The sequence below is a fragment of the Mustelus asterias genome, chromosome 13 (assembly GCF_964213995.1).
Source record: "Mustelus asterias chromosome 13, sMusAst1.hap1.1, whole genome shotgun sequence".
In the NCBI taxonomy this organism is placed as follows: Eukaryota; Metazoa; Chordata; class Chondrichthyes; order Carcharhiniformes; family Triakidae; genus Mustelus; species Mustelus asterias.
In genome coordinates this window covers 23,695,553-23,712,841 of record NC_135813.1, presented here as the reverse complement: position 1 = coordinate 23,712,841, position 17,289 = coordinate 23,695,553, and the positions used below count along the sequence as shown (strand labels likewise).

The following is a 17,289-nucleotide window of genomic DNA, read 5'->3' as shown; positions in this document are numbered from 1 at the left end:
GCATTCAGAGCTGGGTCCAATTTTATTCCTGTAATGGATTCTCGGTGGGACAACTTTTCAGGGGCCTGGTTGGTTACCTTCAGTACTCTGATTGAGCAGAATGACTGAACGTGCCAGGGCTCAAATGAAATTGCCTGCCACATACCTCAGCATCAATTGGTCATTGCATCAGAACGTTCCGATTGGCTGATCATGATAGCCTGTTTGGTTGGGAACAATTCGCCTTTGACACAACTGTACAAAAATTACTGCCGATGTTTGAATTGTTTGGGAAAAAGATCAACTCCAAAACTAAAAAAAATACTCTCAAGGAGACTTTGTGAAATAATTGGGGGGGTGGGGGGGGTGGTAATGGAGCTGATTTTTTGATTAATTCATGAGTTGTAGCCATCACTGGCTTGGCCAGCATTTATTGCCCATCCCTAATTGCCCTCAAGGAGGCAGTGGTGGGCTGTGGTGTAGATACATCCAGTGTTGTTAGAGGGGGATTTCCAGGATTTTGACCTCGCAACAAGTAAGATATGGTGACATATTTCTAGGTCAGGATGATGAGGGGCTTGGAAAAGAATTTCCAGATGGTAGCCTTCGTAGTCATCTACTGCCTTTGTCCTTCTAGATTGTGAGTTTGGAAGATACCGTCTAAGGTGCTTTAGTGAGTTACTCCAATGCACTTTGTAGATGGTGCACCTTGCTGCCAGTAGGCGTCGGTGGTGGAGGGAATGAATGTTTGTGGATGGGATGTTAGTCACATGCTGATTTGACCTGGATGGTGTCAATCTTTGAGTGTTGTTGGAACTGTACTGATCCAGGCAAGTGGAGATTATTCAATCACCCCCCCCCCCGACTCCGGTTTTGAAGGGACACTTTAATGCCGCACAACTTCACCTCTGGAGTTCAGCTCTTATGTTTGAAGCAAGGCTGTAATGAATTCAGGAGCTGGTTGACCCGAGTGGAACTCAAACTGAGCAGCTTGGGGAAGGAAGTGGGATTGCAAGGAGGGCTATGGGGAGATGTAATAAAGCGGTTCCAAATTTTGAGGGGGTTTGGTAGATAGTTGAGAGATTTTAATCATAGAAGAAATCATAGAAACCCTACAGTGCAGAAGGAGGCCATTCGGCCCATCGAGTCTGCACCGACCACAATCCCAACCAGGCCCTACCCCCACATATTTACCCGCTAATCCCTCTAACCTACGCATCCCAGGACTCTAAGGGGCAATTTTTAACCTGGCCAATCAACCTAACCCGCACATCTTTGGACTGTGGGAGGAAACCGGAGCACCCGGATGAAACCCACGCAGACACGAGGAGAATGTGCAAACTCCACACAGACAGTGACCCGAGCCGGGAATCGAACCCAGGACCCTGGAGCTGTGAAGCAGCAGTGCTAACCACTGTGCTACCGTGATGCCCTTTTGCTGTCATTTTCTAATGACAGGATGGTTATTAATCAGAGAACACCAATTTAAGATGATTCCTATAAAAAAGCCAGGGTGAAAATGAAAACTTTTATATATGGCAGAGTTATGATCCAAAACATGCTGCTTGAAAAGCTGATGGATGCAGATTCAATAGTAACTTTCAAAAAGGATTTGGATATATTACTTGAGAAAAAAATTGTTCTTGGCTACAAGGAAAGAGCAGGGGAGTAAGACTGATTCGATAGCTCTTTCAAATAGCTGATACAGATACAATGGGCCAAATGGTCTTCTTCTGTGCAGCATGTTGGAAAGGCAAATAATAGAGCATTCAATGGGTGAAGCATAACTCCTGGGAGAGGATATGGAAACAAAGTTGCTTGAAGACTGCAATCCCCAACAAAAAATCTCCTCCCACCAAAGGAAAAAATCAGAGGAGGACAAGAGAGAGAATTAATGCAGTAAAAGGTCCCAAGGAGCTTCATGGGAATATTATCAAACAAAATGTTTGAACACTGAACCAAACAGGCATTATTAACAAGTGGCCAAAAGCTGTAATTCAATAAGCAAAGATATGATGCATATCTGTGGCTTGAAGGAAAGCAGCATACAGGCAGCAGTTTTAGATGAGTTTAAGTTTACAGAGGGTGGAAGATGGAAGGCTGGCCAGGAAATGGTGTGTTAGTATCAACACAGATGGTTGTTTCAGCAGCAGATTGCCTGAAGCAGGGGTGGAGATAGATGTCCTTGATAATGGAGAGGATATAGGGTCTGAAATCGACTCAGGCAATTATTATTATACGTGATTTATGCTTTTTGCCAACATGGAAATGCATTTTGCTTGTATTACTTTTTTATTGATTAAAGCAACAATTTCACCAGATGTTTTCTGCAACGATGAGTAACAATCTCAAATACCGAATTTGCAAAATGCACACAACGTTATCCATACAAGATAATTCATGAAGTGTCAGTAGGTACATTAAAGTTGTTTTTATGCTTATTTGCAGATTCACCATTAAGTTTGTGCTCTTAATAGGGCTAAAGTGGAATGATTTGGCTCCAGATTTTTACCAAACTTCACCATCTTTGAATGCAGTCAGCATCAGATATGCACACTCAACATTTACAAGGAAATTGCAGTGAAAATGATGGATGAAGCATCCAATTTACTGCAAAAGTGCTGCATTAGCGTAAATCCAGTAAAGCAGCAATCTGCTACAGCCAGAAAGTAGAAGCAGTTAAAAGTGCACTATTGTTACAAGATGTTTATATGGGCACACGGCCATCAACTTGCTTCCATGCAATGATACTCAGAGGTCTTAGTTGTGTGTAACCCAATACTAAATTGCTTCAGAACTTTTATTCTGTTTGATGTCAATGAAAAAGTGGCAGTATTGTCAACGCTTGTATCTATCGATGGACACAGCATCAACTTCTGCCATGAATAATAGGTAGTAATCTGCTGCATATCTCTCTGGTAAAATTCAGGTCACGATTTCAAGTTCGTGTTAATTATATCAATTAATTTCTCCTTTTTTTGAGAGCTGCATATACAACATGTGAACAATCTGGACAGAAAAAGGCCAGTTGATGCATTTAGCCTGTTCCATGTAGTTATGATGGCTCATGCATCAGGTCAAGAAACTACCTAACCTTTATATTCTAGTTAGTTCCCTGGGAGAGATTTTTAAAAATTCAAATACCCAAGGCCAATTATGAGGGGGGGAGATGAGAGATGCGAGGGCACCAGAACTGGACACAGTCCAAATTGTGCGGCACAAGGACAAAATGATATGTTTTGCTTTGCAATCAATACTCCTATAATTGCAGCAAAACACCTGTTTTACTTTAGCCAGAGGTTCTCCCCTGCACTGGCTATAAACATGGATTGTCATATTCATTGAATACACAGTAAAGACCAGGAACTGCAGAATTAAAATTAACATTCTGTTTGTTTATGGCTATGTATATGTTTTTAGGATCTGATGACACCAGTTAAAATGGATTTAATTCTATTTTCAAATAGATCTACAGAGCACTTAATGAAACATTAAAAATGCCCACCATGGACACTGCAACAACTTATCAAGGCTTCTTCAGCAGGGCAAATGGCAGCAGACAATTATCACAAGTTTCTCTCAAAGTCACACACCATTCTGATTTGGGTATATATCAATGGCCATTCTTCATTACAGGATCAAAATCCTAAAGAGCCCAGTTTGGAGCAGTTCAAAAGGTTAGCCCAACACTGCCTTCTAAAAGGACAACAATTGATGGATAATAAATGCTGATCTTAACATTGAACCCGACATCCCGAGAATCAAAATACCGTATTCCAACAAGCACAATGAAAAACATCAAATATGGCCCTATAAGCTTTGAGGCAAGAATGGACCCATTGAAATCTGGGATCCTGCCAGTACAGTACTGGAGTACAATTCTGTTGCTGGGTGCAGATGATGAATAAACTTGATTCTTGCAGTTTTGATTATCTGAACCTTGCATTGTTATTTTATAACTCACCTAAAGGAGCAATTAGAAAGAACATTACATCCTCAGGAAATCCCAAAGTACTTTACAACCATGAAGGTTTTCTCGTCAGCAGATGTAGCAGTCAATTTGCAGATACAACAAATGTTAGCGGGATGAATAACCAGTTAACCGATTTTCAGTGACATTGGTTGAGTGATAAACATTAGCTTATCCCCCCCTTTCTTCTTTAAATAGTACCACGGAGTTTTATATGATTAAGGTGATTAAGAAGGCATATGGCATGCTTGCCTTCATCAGCTGGGACATTGAGTACAGGAGTTGAGAAATCATGTTGCAGCTATATAAAACCTTGGTTAGGCCGCATTTGGAATATAACATGCAGTTCTGGTCACCAACTATCAGAAGGACGTGGAAGCTTTGGAAATTGTGCAAAGAAGGTTCACCAGGATGTTGCCTGGTCTCGAGGGTGTTAGCTATGAGGAGAGGTTGAATAAACCAGGATTGTTTTCACTGGAAAGACGGAGGCTGAGGGAAGATCTGAAAGAGGTCTACAAAATTATGAGAGGCATAGACAGGGTAGATAGTCAAGAGGCTTTTTCCATGGGAGGAAGTGTCAATTACAAGGGGGCACAGGCACAAGGTGACAGGGGAAAAGTTTAAGGAAGACGTGCGGGGAAAGTTTTTCACACAGAGTGGTGGGTGCCTGGAACCCGCTGCCAGAGAATGTGGTGGAAGCAGGCATATTAGCAACATTTAAGAGGTATCTGGATGGGTATGTGAATAGGGAGGAAATAAAGGGATACGGACCAAGCAAGGGCAGAAGGTTTTTTTTAGTTAGGCCGTCATGATCGGCACAGGCTTGGAGGGCCGAAGGGCCTGTTACTGTGCTGTACTTTTCTTTGTTCGTTGTATATTAGTCCATTAGGCCCTGTTTGATATCTCAGCTAAAGTGACACAACAATCCAGTACTTCTCCCTCATTACTACACTTAAGTATCAGCCTAAATTATGTGTCAGAATACTGGAGTATTTAAACCTTATACTGACCTAGGAGATAAAGAAGCTAAGCCAAGCTGACACTCTGAGTTTACTGTCCATGTGAAGTGGTTTCTGGTATACACCAATGCTAAACTCCAGTGTCGATCCAGAATCTGGGCCCATTCTGATTTCAGACAGACATGAGAGATGTCTTCCTGTTTCAGGAAGTCTTGCTCTACTTCGCTTCAGAGGTAAGACGGAACCCAACTATAGATTCCGCCTGCATTCAGACTATAACAAAATTGTTTGTGCATGGCTGTCAACTGTACTGCAAATATTTTGCACCAATGGGATAGCTGCAAAGGAGGTCTTATGGTACAGTAGGTGGCGTCCCTGCCTCTGAGCAGAAAGCTCTGAGTTTGAGTCTCACTTTGGGACCTGATGGTCGCAGAAGGTACATTCATGACGCGGTCAAACAGGTTGATTATCAACCTGCAAATCCTTCTGATACACCGATGACAAGTGATACAAGGAGGAGAGTCTCCTGATCAACCGGAACCTGCACAATCATAACTATGGACCAACACATGGAAGTCCATGGTTGCTACGCCCTCTTAGGGCATGGTATTTGGAGAGAGAGAGTACAAGTGCAACTGGTATTTTGTGGCTGTCGGCATGTTCATTATGACTTGTGACCAGGATCTAGATAACAGAAGTGTATTTTTGTGCTCATTAACATTGTAATGCACTTGGTTTACTCCCAGATAAATAGCAAACTGAGGTTGATTTCAGCTGACTCATGAATGACTTCAATCCATTTGTCACGACAAATAAAATCTACAAAACTGTTTCAAATCAATATCAGTGTAAGCAAAAGCATTTTTGAGAGCAGCATCCCATATTAATGCGGATTAGTATTTTTAACACAAAAACTAGTGATGGACATTCACCCTTATTATAATTTAACATCCCTTGTACAAGAGCCTAAAGCTTTGTGTATAAAGGCAACAAAGTGAAGACTGATTAAAGCACTTCAGACTTAAACTTCCCAAAACTTGATCCAATTTTTTTTGAACCCTCATTTTGATGCATTTTTTCTTCAGTCAGGAAGGCTCAGTAGTATAGATCACAAACTCCTACTTCAATGCAACATTGCTCACATCAAAGCCTACCTTATTTTATTTTTCCCTAAAAAAATTAATATTCTCACATTATAAATAACTGATGCGTAGTTCACTTTAATATTTTAGTGGTAATAGTGCAGAGAAGATTAAAGTTTAATCTCTAGAAAATGGGATAAATGCATCTATCACAGCCCAGAGTCTATTACATTTAAAAGATTGGAGCCATGTTGATTTAAGGGCTCAACAGCTAGAAAGATAAGATCCTAATACATCAGGTGGGCTTACTTAGCTGGAGAACTGGAGACATAATGCCTACATTGCTTGCCAAGAAATGCAGCCCAGAAAGACGTTTTGTTTTGGGAGTTCGAGCTAAATTAGTTTAAAAGCAGTCAGTGAACCCTGAAAGGCTGCATCATTGTGGAGATGGGTGGAGATTAAGAAGGTTCTTTGGTTTCAATATATCTGTGTGGTTGTTGGGAGAGTGTTAGTTGCAGTTTGGAACTTATGTGGTTTGCAGCTCAGAGAAGCCCTGTGAGCAGTTAGCAGGCAATTAGAGTCCAAGGAGTCATTTATAGTTGGGTGCAGTCAGAAAACTGGAGTTTGGAGAAACCATAGGGCAGTACCATCTAAATGAAGCTAGCAGCCTGCAGAAGTTTTGAAATCTGCCAGTAATTAGAGGCCGGAATGCAGCTTTGTGAATCTCATGGACTGCTGTCTCGGGTGAGGTTGAACCATTGAGAGGTGAACAGTCGTTGGGGCAATCTGAGTTGGAGCAGCTTCGGAGGGAATTCAGAGGGTGGACTTTGAAAGCGAGAGAGATGGAGTTTTAACAAGTTATTATGACTCAGTGGTCACCGACATCTGGGTGTGCTGTTCAGAAATCTGTGGGATCTGTCTTGGTTGTATCTGCTATCTAACGTGTGGTGCGCTCAACCACGTTTTCCCTATTAATTCATGGTTAACTTGTTAATTCTGAATGTTAGAATTTAGGATAGATAATGTAGATTGATATACTTTTCTGATTTTGTGTAATAAGTTTATTTTATTTGTTTAAAACCATGGAATCTTGTGGCTTTATTCTCGGTGCCTGGGATTTCAAACTTCATTTACTTCAAACAAAAAAGTTATTGGTCCCTCCCTGGATTGTGACAAATTAAGGGCTCTTGCAGCATTTCGAACCCAGATCTGCCAAAATACAGAGGTTTGGGCTCATAAGATTTTTCATTATGAATTTTACTATACTTATTGAAAAGCAGAGTGGCTTTGTCAAATGCTACGACTTTCTGGAGAGGAAAGATTTATCCCAGATTTGCAATAATTAACCAAGGTTTAATTATTTGCATTAACAAAAAAGTTGAGGTTAGAGTCAAAAGCAGGGGCTAAGAAAACCATTCTTGTTGAGGTAATAGCTTAGCATTTGAAATTAGAAGGAAAAGTTAATCTAGATAGCAATTCAATTGAGTTGGCTAGAATTCTGTTACAAATGAAGGAGCTTGAGGTAAATGGAGAAAACCAAAAACACTTCAACTTGAAACAGAGCAAGAAAGAAAAATGTGAATGTGAACTCCAGGGAGAGAAGCTAGCAAAGGAAGAAGGCAAAAAAGAAAGGAAAGAGTCTGTGAGAGAGAGAGAGAGAGAGCAAGCGCACGAGGGAGAGAGAGAGAGGAATCCGACAATACAAACTGGCTAAAGAAAGGTTTAGGTTACAGAGTGAAAGGGAATCTCGTAGTTTGAATGATGAGTCAGTCCCACTCAAAGTTTTGATGTAAATTCACTGAGAATGGAGCGGAGACATATTTAAAGCTGAAGTGGCCAAAGGACACAAGGACATTCAATTTGCTGACCATTTTGGTCATGAAAACTATGGATGTATATTCTAGCCTTTTTGGAAGAACAATCCTCAGATTATGAGCCAGTGAAAGCAGTGATACTTAATGCTTACAAGCTGGCCCCCGAAGCATATCTATTGGGTGGCACAGTGGTTAGCACTGCTGCCTCACAGCGCCAGGGACTTGGGTTTGATTCCGGCCTTGGGTGACTGCGTGTGTGGAATTTGTACATTCTCCTCGTGTCTGTGTGGCTTCCCCCAGGTTCTCCGGTTCCTTCCAACAGTCCCAAAGATGTGCATGTTGGGTGGATTGGCCATGGTAAATATGCGGGGTTACGGGAATAGGGTGGGGGAGGTAAAATGCTCTTTTAGTTGGTGCAGACTCGATGGGCTGAAAGACCTCCTTCTGCACTGTAGGGATTCAATGGAAATTTAGGACTTTTTTGAAAAAAGACAATAAAACGTTCATAGAATTTGCAAGGGACTTCCCCACCATCGGAAACATCCTCCCTGCATCTACCCTGTCTAGTCCTTTTACGAGTTTTATCAAACCCGTTTAAGCACAAAAAGCATCTGAACAATATTCTTAAAACTGCTAAGGAAGATTTTGAACAAAAGAGCAATGAGCTGTTGACATAAAGAGAAGAAATTTTGAACTGATTATCTCAACAAAATTTTTTTTTAATATTGTCTGGGAAATTAATTTAAGACTGAAAATACTATTATAGCTAAAGAAATTGGAGACAATTTAACTATGAACTTAACAGAGACATCCTTTGTAGATTTTTTAAATGACAATGCTACGGACATGGAGAACGGCCTGTTTAAGAAAGAACTTGAAAATTCATCTGTATATAACGATTAGAGATCTTAATTAGCAGATGGACCTTTGGACTACAAAGAACAAAACTTCCAGAAAATCTCAAAGTAATACTTTTCATCTTAAACTGCACATGAACTTCAGCAGAATACTGATGGGCATCTGAATTTCAATGGGCAATGGGTGGACGACTAATTCGGATGGTTTTAAGATATATAACATTGTTAGTCATTATATTCTAAATGGTAAATGAAAACGCATCACATTGGTGATGAATATCGAACTCATGGTTCATGCTAGTATTTTACATGCTAGTTTCAATTCTGGGAATATCAAAGTTTAACTGGAAAAATGAGGATAAATTCAACTAATGCAGCTTGGAGTCTATTATGTTCAAAAGGTTGGGGTCAAGTTCACTCACTATCTCCTGTCACTAGGAAGTCAGTGCCATTGGCGTCATCATTGTATGCCTGTAGAACACTCGCTACCCAATTGCTCACACCACTCGCTGTCCTGCTTGCAGCCCAACAGGCCACCCACATGGCCACTTCATTCCAAGATGGCGCCGGAGCGAGGCGACCTCTTGCAAGCTGTGCCTCGCATACCTTCTAATTCTCTCTTTTACTCTCATTCTATGCTTCTAAAACTTCATTCTAACTCTTTTAAACTCTCTACACCCTAGCTATGACTGTAACACTACATTTTGCACTCTCTCGTTTCCTTCTCTATGAACGGTATGCTTTGTCTGTATAGCGCATAAGAAACAATACTTTTCACTGTATGTTAATACATGTGACAATAATAAATTAAATCAAATCCTAATTGCCGCCCAACTGGCCACCCCTTTTGTCACTATGTTCACAGCCCACGAATTAGCCACTTAATTCGCCAACCCAGGGCAGCAAGTGAGAAGACGACAGTGAAGGGTCAGGAGGGGGGCAACCAGTAAGGCAGCAGGCAGGGAAGTGAGCAAATCGCAGTCGTGATCCCAGGATTTTTAACTACTGTTTGGAGTTCAATACTTTGTGAAAACTGCAATCCTTAACCATGGTGTAAAATCATATTTTATTGATGCTGCACTTATTAAAATATCTTTACATTGTTCTAAAAACAATTCACTAGTATTCAGCAGCTTAATCTGTTCCCGCTCCAGATCTCCAAAGTTGAATTTTGCGTCAGGACCACAAATCATATCATTACAGGGTCCAAATGACATGAACTACCAACTTTAAAAGGCAATAGAAATGACTCATTGAAATTAATGTCACAAACGCAGCAAATAGTTTGTACGGACTGCGAGACACATGGCAAAGTTACAACTTTGTTCAGTTTTTTGAGGCTAACAGCAGAGCAATGCAAATCATCCATTAATTTTCGGAACACTGACTCTCATGGTACATCTCTTCAGTGCCACAAATTGCAAAGTAATAATGGCTGGCACTATTTTATCATTTTTGCAGCAAACATTGGGTATGTTACCCAAATTAGAACTACAACGCCACAGAAGAGAATTCTGAAATGCAACACAAGTTACAGAATTCCTTAATTATATTAAATGTTAAGTCCTGATGAAACTGCTTTATTAAAAAAAAATCCTGATCAATAATTTAAACTTCATGGCCCATAAACAATTTCACTGTCTCAGATTAGGAATGTGACCCCCAGTGGCTGCAGGGGCAGATCAACTCATTTATGCTGCCACAGCAAATGAATGAAGTCAACCCAGCAGTGCTAGTCTCTGCTAATTAATAGTGGCATTTTGTGCTGCGGGAATGTGTAAAAATCCAAGCTGAGTTCTTCAGATTTAAGCCACATGCACAATATTAAGATTCAGTATTTCCAACAGGAAGCCAATCTGCTGAGCACATGATGACATTTTTTATTTTCCCTTCCTATCACAAAATTAAAAAGGCTGCAGTTCCATTTTAAGAAATCCAATGATCAAGCACCAATTAAATACCTTTTAATATAAAAGCTCAACATAATGGCTGTGTATCAATCTTGTCATAAAATCTTACCATACATTGACTTGCACCACATCTTTTTGAGCGACCATTGTATTAAAATATTTTCACCTTGGTGTTCCGCGATGCAATATCCAGATATTAGAAAACAAACAAGAAATTGGCCTTCATGCTTCCATCCCAGTGGTTATTTACTTAAATCTCTCCCTCCTCCTTCTCTTAGACTATGCTCAAAAGCCCACTAAGCACATCACCACAATATTGTGGCTCACATTGGGAAGGTGTAATTATTAATCTTGGTTATTTTAGGCACTCAGTTATTTTAAGTAATTGAGAAAAAACATCGGTTCCTCTTTCAGATACTCCCAGCCACAAATTTATTTTGTCTTTAAGATATTCAATATTTTGTCTCCGCCGCTCTGTGGAAAGAGAGTTCCTAATACTAACTATCCTCAGATAAAAACTTCTCATCCCCATCTTATCTTAATATGTCCCCTAGATCTAGTTTCTCCCACAAGGGTAAACATCTTTTAACCTCCATCCACCCTGCTAAGCCCCCTCAGGATCTTCTTTGTTTCAATAAGATCATCTCTCAATCTTCTGAACTCCAATGGATCCAGGCCCAGTCTGCCCAATCTTTCCTCACAAGATAAACACCCCATTCCAGATCTCAATCGAATGAACCTTCGCAAATGGCTCCGACTGTATTTATATCCTTTCTTGAATAAGGAGACCAAAACTGTACATAGTACTTGAGATGTGGTCTCAATGTGCTGTGCAACTGTAGCAAAGCATTTCTACTTTTCCCTTGCAATAAATAATAACATTCAATTTGCCTTCCCTACGCTTGTTGTACCTGCATACTAGCTTTTTGTGATTCATGTACCAAGACACCCAGATCCCTCTACACCTCAGAGTTCTGCAATATTTCTCCATTTAAATAATACTGTTTTTCAATTCTTCCTGTCAACAATTTCATATTTTCCCTAATTATACTCTGCCAAATTTTTGCCCATTTACTTAACCCTATGCAGACTCCTTGGATGGAACTTTCCCATCCCGCCCACCATGGGAATTGTAGTGGGTGGGACAGGAACATGCAAAGATCTGTTGACTTCAGGCAGGATGTTCCGGTCTTGGGGCGCACGCAGCCAGAAAATCCTGCCCTTTATGTCCACTTCACAACTTACTTTCCCAGCTATCTTTGAGTCATCAGTAAGTTTAGCAACCATATATTCAGTCCCTTCATCCATGTCATTGATATAAATTTAAAATGCACTCATTTCATCACATCTTGCCAACCCAAAAAAGACCCCCTGATGCTTACTCTCTGCTTCCTGTTGGCTAACCAATATGTTACCTCCCTACACCATAGTAACCTTTGATGTAACAGCTGGTTAAATGCCTTCTTGAAATCGAAGTACAGCACATCCACAGGTTCAGCTTTATCCACGCACTTTGCTACTTCTTCAAAAGAACTCCAATAAATTAATCAACATGATAACCCTTTCTTAAAACTATGTTGGCTCTGCCTGATTACTTTGAGATTTAGGTGTGGCACTGCAAATTCACTTGACTTCACCTGATGAAGGAGCAGCGTTTCAAAAGCTTGTGATTTCAAATAAACCTGTTGGACTATAACCTGGTGTTGTATGACCTCTCATATTGTTTGGAATGTAGTTTTTCTTGTTGTTGAGATTGACCAATGCTTTAACTCTGGCCAGAGTGGGGATATTTATGATAAGTTTTAATGTTGACCTCTGACATAATGACTAAAATTAGTAAATCAGACCTGTATTTGCTGAATAACTACATATGTTCAAATGCTGCCCATAGGAGACTAAACCACGTGAAAAACATCTCTGTGGTGCTAAATTGATAGATTCATTAAGAGCTACAAATCCACAGTAACGGGGAAAGGCAATTTTGTTTACAATCGTGTAGGCAACAGAGGAGAAAGCAACATCTTTGGCGAGGAAGAAGAAATTAAGAAAAGCTCTTGCATCTTCAACAAACAGAGGGAGATAAAGCAAAAATAAAGTCTGAATGTAAATAATCGACTTAGATGCTTTGATAAGGAAAATATGTTCTGTAAAGTTAGCATTATGAACATTCTGTGTTGGTGTTGTATGTTTCAGTACCGATAAAGTGTTTAATATTTTTACTTCCAGTCAGTCATGAGATAAACTGTTTCATAGCTGGGTTAATCACTGTCACATTTTAACCACAAGATTGAGGAAAGAGGATCAACACGCTTGTCCCAAACTGAGTAATGCCTTTGGAGGTATGTAATGTTATTTTTAAACTTGTTTGGGGTAGTTGCCTGAGGAACAAGTAGAATCAACATACTTAGTTAGATGTTTATCAAAATAAATCTGATGGGGAAAATTAAAGTCTATTTTTCATAAATTAAAGACATTAATTTAACATTACTGATTAAACCAAATAAAAGGTTATTAATATCATTACAGATCAGCCAGCACAAAACTAGGGCAATGTTTGGTAAAAACATTCCCCCATTAAATCTTTGGCTGATTTATACATAAATTACAAATATACCCCTTGGATGTCTCGTTATTTTGGCTCTAGAAATGAAGACAAATTGCAGAGTCAAATCTGGAATAATAGAAGCATTGATAGAATCATTAGTGAATTCTGAAAGTGATCAGGCATCATCCTGACAACATTTCACTTTTTTTGAATCACATCAGTTTGGGTGGGGAACAAATTGCTGCAAAACTGGGTCGAGTCAGATGGAGAATAGTGCTGGAGAGTTGGGTAAATGGACCTCAGCAGTAAGGCAAGGGTTACAGTATTTTAAACTTCAAATCTGTTAGATGTCAATGGAATTAAGAGAATATCAGTTTAATAGCACAAGAGCAAATATTGGAGAGAATAGTTATCTCCTGGACCTATTCTCTTCTCAATATTTACTGTACAGTATTTAGGACCGTAAATGCCATTCCATTGGAAAGAAACATTCACCTCTGTTCGGTGTACATTTGCATCCATTTTCTTCTGTTTATTTCTATTCATTTGGTTCAGCCCCAGAGCGTCTATTCAACGGTATTTGTATACATCACACCACATCAATAACTTTTAGTATACTTCAGTACATACACTTCAGAAACAGATCCTCAATTACCTTATGTGTACTTCAAACAAGCTTCACGACAACAGGTATCCACATCATGTCATGTCATCATGGGTCAATGCTTCTACCTGATGTACTGTGGAGTAAATTTGGAATAGTGTAAACCAATGCAATATTTCAACCAATCATGGGCAGTCTGGTTATTAAGAATTTCCAATACTGATGCAAACCAAACTGCTTTATACTGCATTTTTGACTTTGGTGATACCAAAATTGAAACATCAATGCAGCAAAGCTCATCAAAACAATAAACTTCTCAATTTCAAAATATGCTCTGAAAAACGTAAGTTTACAAATACTTGCACCGATGCAATAGCATTTCAGTTTGAGAAATGACTAATGTCAGTGCAATAATGTACAGTCAATGTAAATGAGACTACATAGTGCACTTTATTTATATCGTGCACCAACACCATAAAGTTTGATTAGCTTTCATTACTCTCCAATTCAGTGACTGACTTTTAGAATAAAAATGTTAGCATCTATGGAGTTCTATTTTAACAACATACTTTCATATTCAATAGGCTGAAAACAAAAGTAACTCGAAGTTGGAAGTCTAACCAATGACTGGAGAAGAGTTCAGAGGGTCAATCTGAGGCACTATTGTAGCTAAAAAATCAAATTCATCAAGGCATTTTCAAAGGAAACGTATAATATGCAAAAAGCAATTCTGTAGTTGGAAGTAGCCAAGATGCTATGGCAAAAATTTATCAAGCCTCTTGTCGAATTTAAAAAAGAGGTCTCCAAGATAAACTTGAATACTGACCTTATTTCATATTTTATTCCAAATACTGCCCAAAAACACCCAAGTAATTTCTATGATTGTAAAGGACCAATTCTGGATTCTGCCACTCTACTGCTGAATAGGGGTTCTAATTGCAATAGTGATGCTGTGGCACTTCTCAAAAAACTGTTCATGAGATGTTGGCATCACAATTGCCCATCCCTAACTGCCTTTGAGAAGGTGAGATGGTGAGCTGCCTTCTTAAATGGCTACAGTCTGTGATGTAGGTACACCTATAATGCTGTTAAGGTTTAGGATTTTAACTAGCAATAGTAAAGGAATGGTGATATGTTTCCAAGCCAGGATGGTTGTGACTTTGGGGGAGGAGGGACTTGCAGGTGATCACAGGTTTGGAAGCTACAGTCAAAGGAAGTTTGGCAAACAGCTGAAGTACATCTTGTAGATCTGTATTGTCCAATGCGTTCGTCAATTGTAGCAAATTAGTCAAAGACAATGCCGAGTTATATTAAAGTTGTGGTGGGTGTGAGTGTTACTCTCGAGTGCTATTTGTTGTCCATCCCTAATTAAGCAAGGAAGAATCAATCATGTTGCAATTGGACAGGAATCACATACTGGTCAGAGCAGGACTAGGTTTATTAGAATATAAAAACAAAATATTGCAATGCTGGAACTCTGAATTAAAAACAAAAAATACTAGAAAACTCAGCAGGTTTTGATTTGATTTATTATTGTCACATATATTAATGGTGGCACAGTGGGTTAGCACTGCTGCCTCACAGCGCCAGGTACCCGGGTTCGATTCCCGGCTTGGGTCACTGTTTGCACGTTCTCCCCGTGTCTGCGTGGGTTTCCTCCGGGTGCTCCGGTTTCCTCCCACAGTCCAAAAATGTGCAGGTTAGGTTTATTGGCCATGCTAAATTGCCCCTTAGTGTCCTGAGATGCGTAGGTTAGAGGGATTTGTGGGTAAAATATGTAGGGATATGGGGGTAGGGTCTGGGTGGGATTGTGGTCGGTGCAGACTCGATGGGCCAAATGGCCTCTTTCTGCACTGTAGGGTTTCTATGTTTCTATGATACTAGTATATAGTGAAAAGTATTGTTTCTTGCACGTTATACAGACAAAGCATACCATTCATAGAGAAGGAACCAAGAGAGTGCAGAATGTAATGTTACAGTCATAGCTAGGGTGGAGAGAAAGATCAACTTAATGCGAGGTAGGTCCATTCAAAAGTCTGATGGCAGCAGGGAACAAGCTGTTCTTGAGTCGGTTGGTACGTGACCTCAGACTTTTGTATCTTTTCCCCGAAGGAAGAAGGTGGAAGAGAGAATGTCCGGGATGGTGGGGTCCTTAATTATGCTGGCTGCTTTGCCAAGGCAGTAGGAAGTGTAGACAGAGTCAATGGATGGGAGGCTGGTATGCGTGATGGATTGGGCTACATTCACGACCTTTTGTAGTTTCTTGCGGTCTTGGGCAGAGCAGGAACCATACCAAGCTGTGACACAATCAGAAAGAATGCTTTCTATGGTGCATCTGTAAAACTTGGGTGAGAGTCATAGATGACATGCCAAATTTCCTTAGTCTTCTGAGAAAGTAGAAGTGTTGGTGGGCTTTCTTAACTATAGGGTCAGCATGGGGGGACCAGGACAGGTTGTTGGTGATCTGGACACCTAAAAACTTGAAGCTCTCAACCATTTCTAACCCGTTGAGGTAGACAGGGGCACATTCTCCACTATGCTTCCCAAAGTTGACGACAATCTCCTTCGTTTTGTTGACTTTGAGGGAGAGATTATTGTCATCGTACCAGATTCTCTATCTCATTCCTGTACTGTGTCACATCATTGTTTGAGATCCGACCCACTACGGTTGTGTCATCAGCAAACTTGAAAATAGAGTTGATGGGGAAGTTGGCCACACAGTCATAGGTGTATAAGGAGTATGCACAGTAAAAAGTCTCACAACATCAGGTTAAAGTCCATAAAGTTTATTTGGTAGCACGAGCTTTTGGAGTGCTGCCCCTTCATCAGGTGAGTCACTTTACTGATTGTGGTCTATGGGTTAGAAAATTCTGGATCCAGTCACAGAGGGAGGAGCCGAGGCCCAGGCCATGGAGTCTGGAAATGAGTTTTGTAGGAATAATGGTGTTGAGGGCTGTAGTCAATAAATAGGAGTCTGACATAGTTGTCTTTGTTACCTAGGTGTTCCAGGGTTGAGTGCAGGGCCAGGGAGATGGTGGCTGCTGTGGACCTGTTGAGGTCTGGCAGCTCTGTGACGAAAGAAATAGAATTAATGTTTCAAGTCCGTATGACTCTTCTGAAGAAATCATACGGACTCAGAATGTTAACTGTTTCTCTCTCCACAGATGCTACCAGACTTGCTGAAATTTCCAGTTATTTTCTGTTTTTATTAGAATATTGTTGAGTTGTCGGGTTTCTGATTTCCAGAACCTAAAACCTAAGGGTCACTTGCTCAGTGAAACGAGTAAAGTTAGTTTCTCAGTTCCTGTTCCAAATTACAACGTTTAGGACTGCGGGACCGCTTTGTGAAGCACTGTGAAAGCTGGAACAGCTATAGCCTTCAAAAGGACAGCTGTCTGATTGCTCTCAAAATTTTCTTGGGGAATCTAATGTCACGATCGAGACGTGAAAGATAAAAAAGATTTCATCAGCTGGACTACTTTATAAAGTCATTTTTTTCTATGTTGTTAAAAGTGGAAAATTGCTGAGCTAACATGTCTCTAGCTGGTCACCTGATGCCCTGCAGCAGT

The 17,289-nt window shown here is 40.2% G+C and overlaps 1 protein-coding gene across 35 annotated transcripts in view; it reads right to left on the bottom strand.

Annotated features, from left to right (window-relative positions):
- strbp (spermatid perinuclear RNA binding protein) overlaps positions 1-17,289 on the bottom strand; it is a 187,711-nt gene that overhangs the window by 111,837 nt on the left and 58,585 nt on the right. For 18 of the 35 annotated variants that reach the window (XR_013499347.1, XM_078226530.1, XM_078226525.1 and 15 more), the window contains exon 2: positions 13,772-13,856. The exons of the other annotated variants lie outside the window; for them this stretch is intronic. The gene's annotated coding sequence lies outside the window, so the exon portion shown is untranslated. The remainder of the gene's footprint in view (positions 1-13,771; positions 13,857-17,289) is intronic. 35 annotated transcript variants of the gene reach the window in all.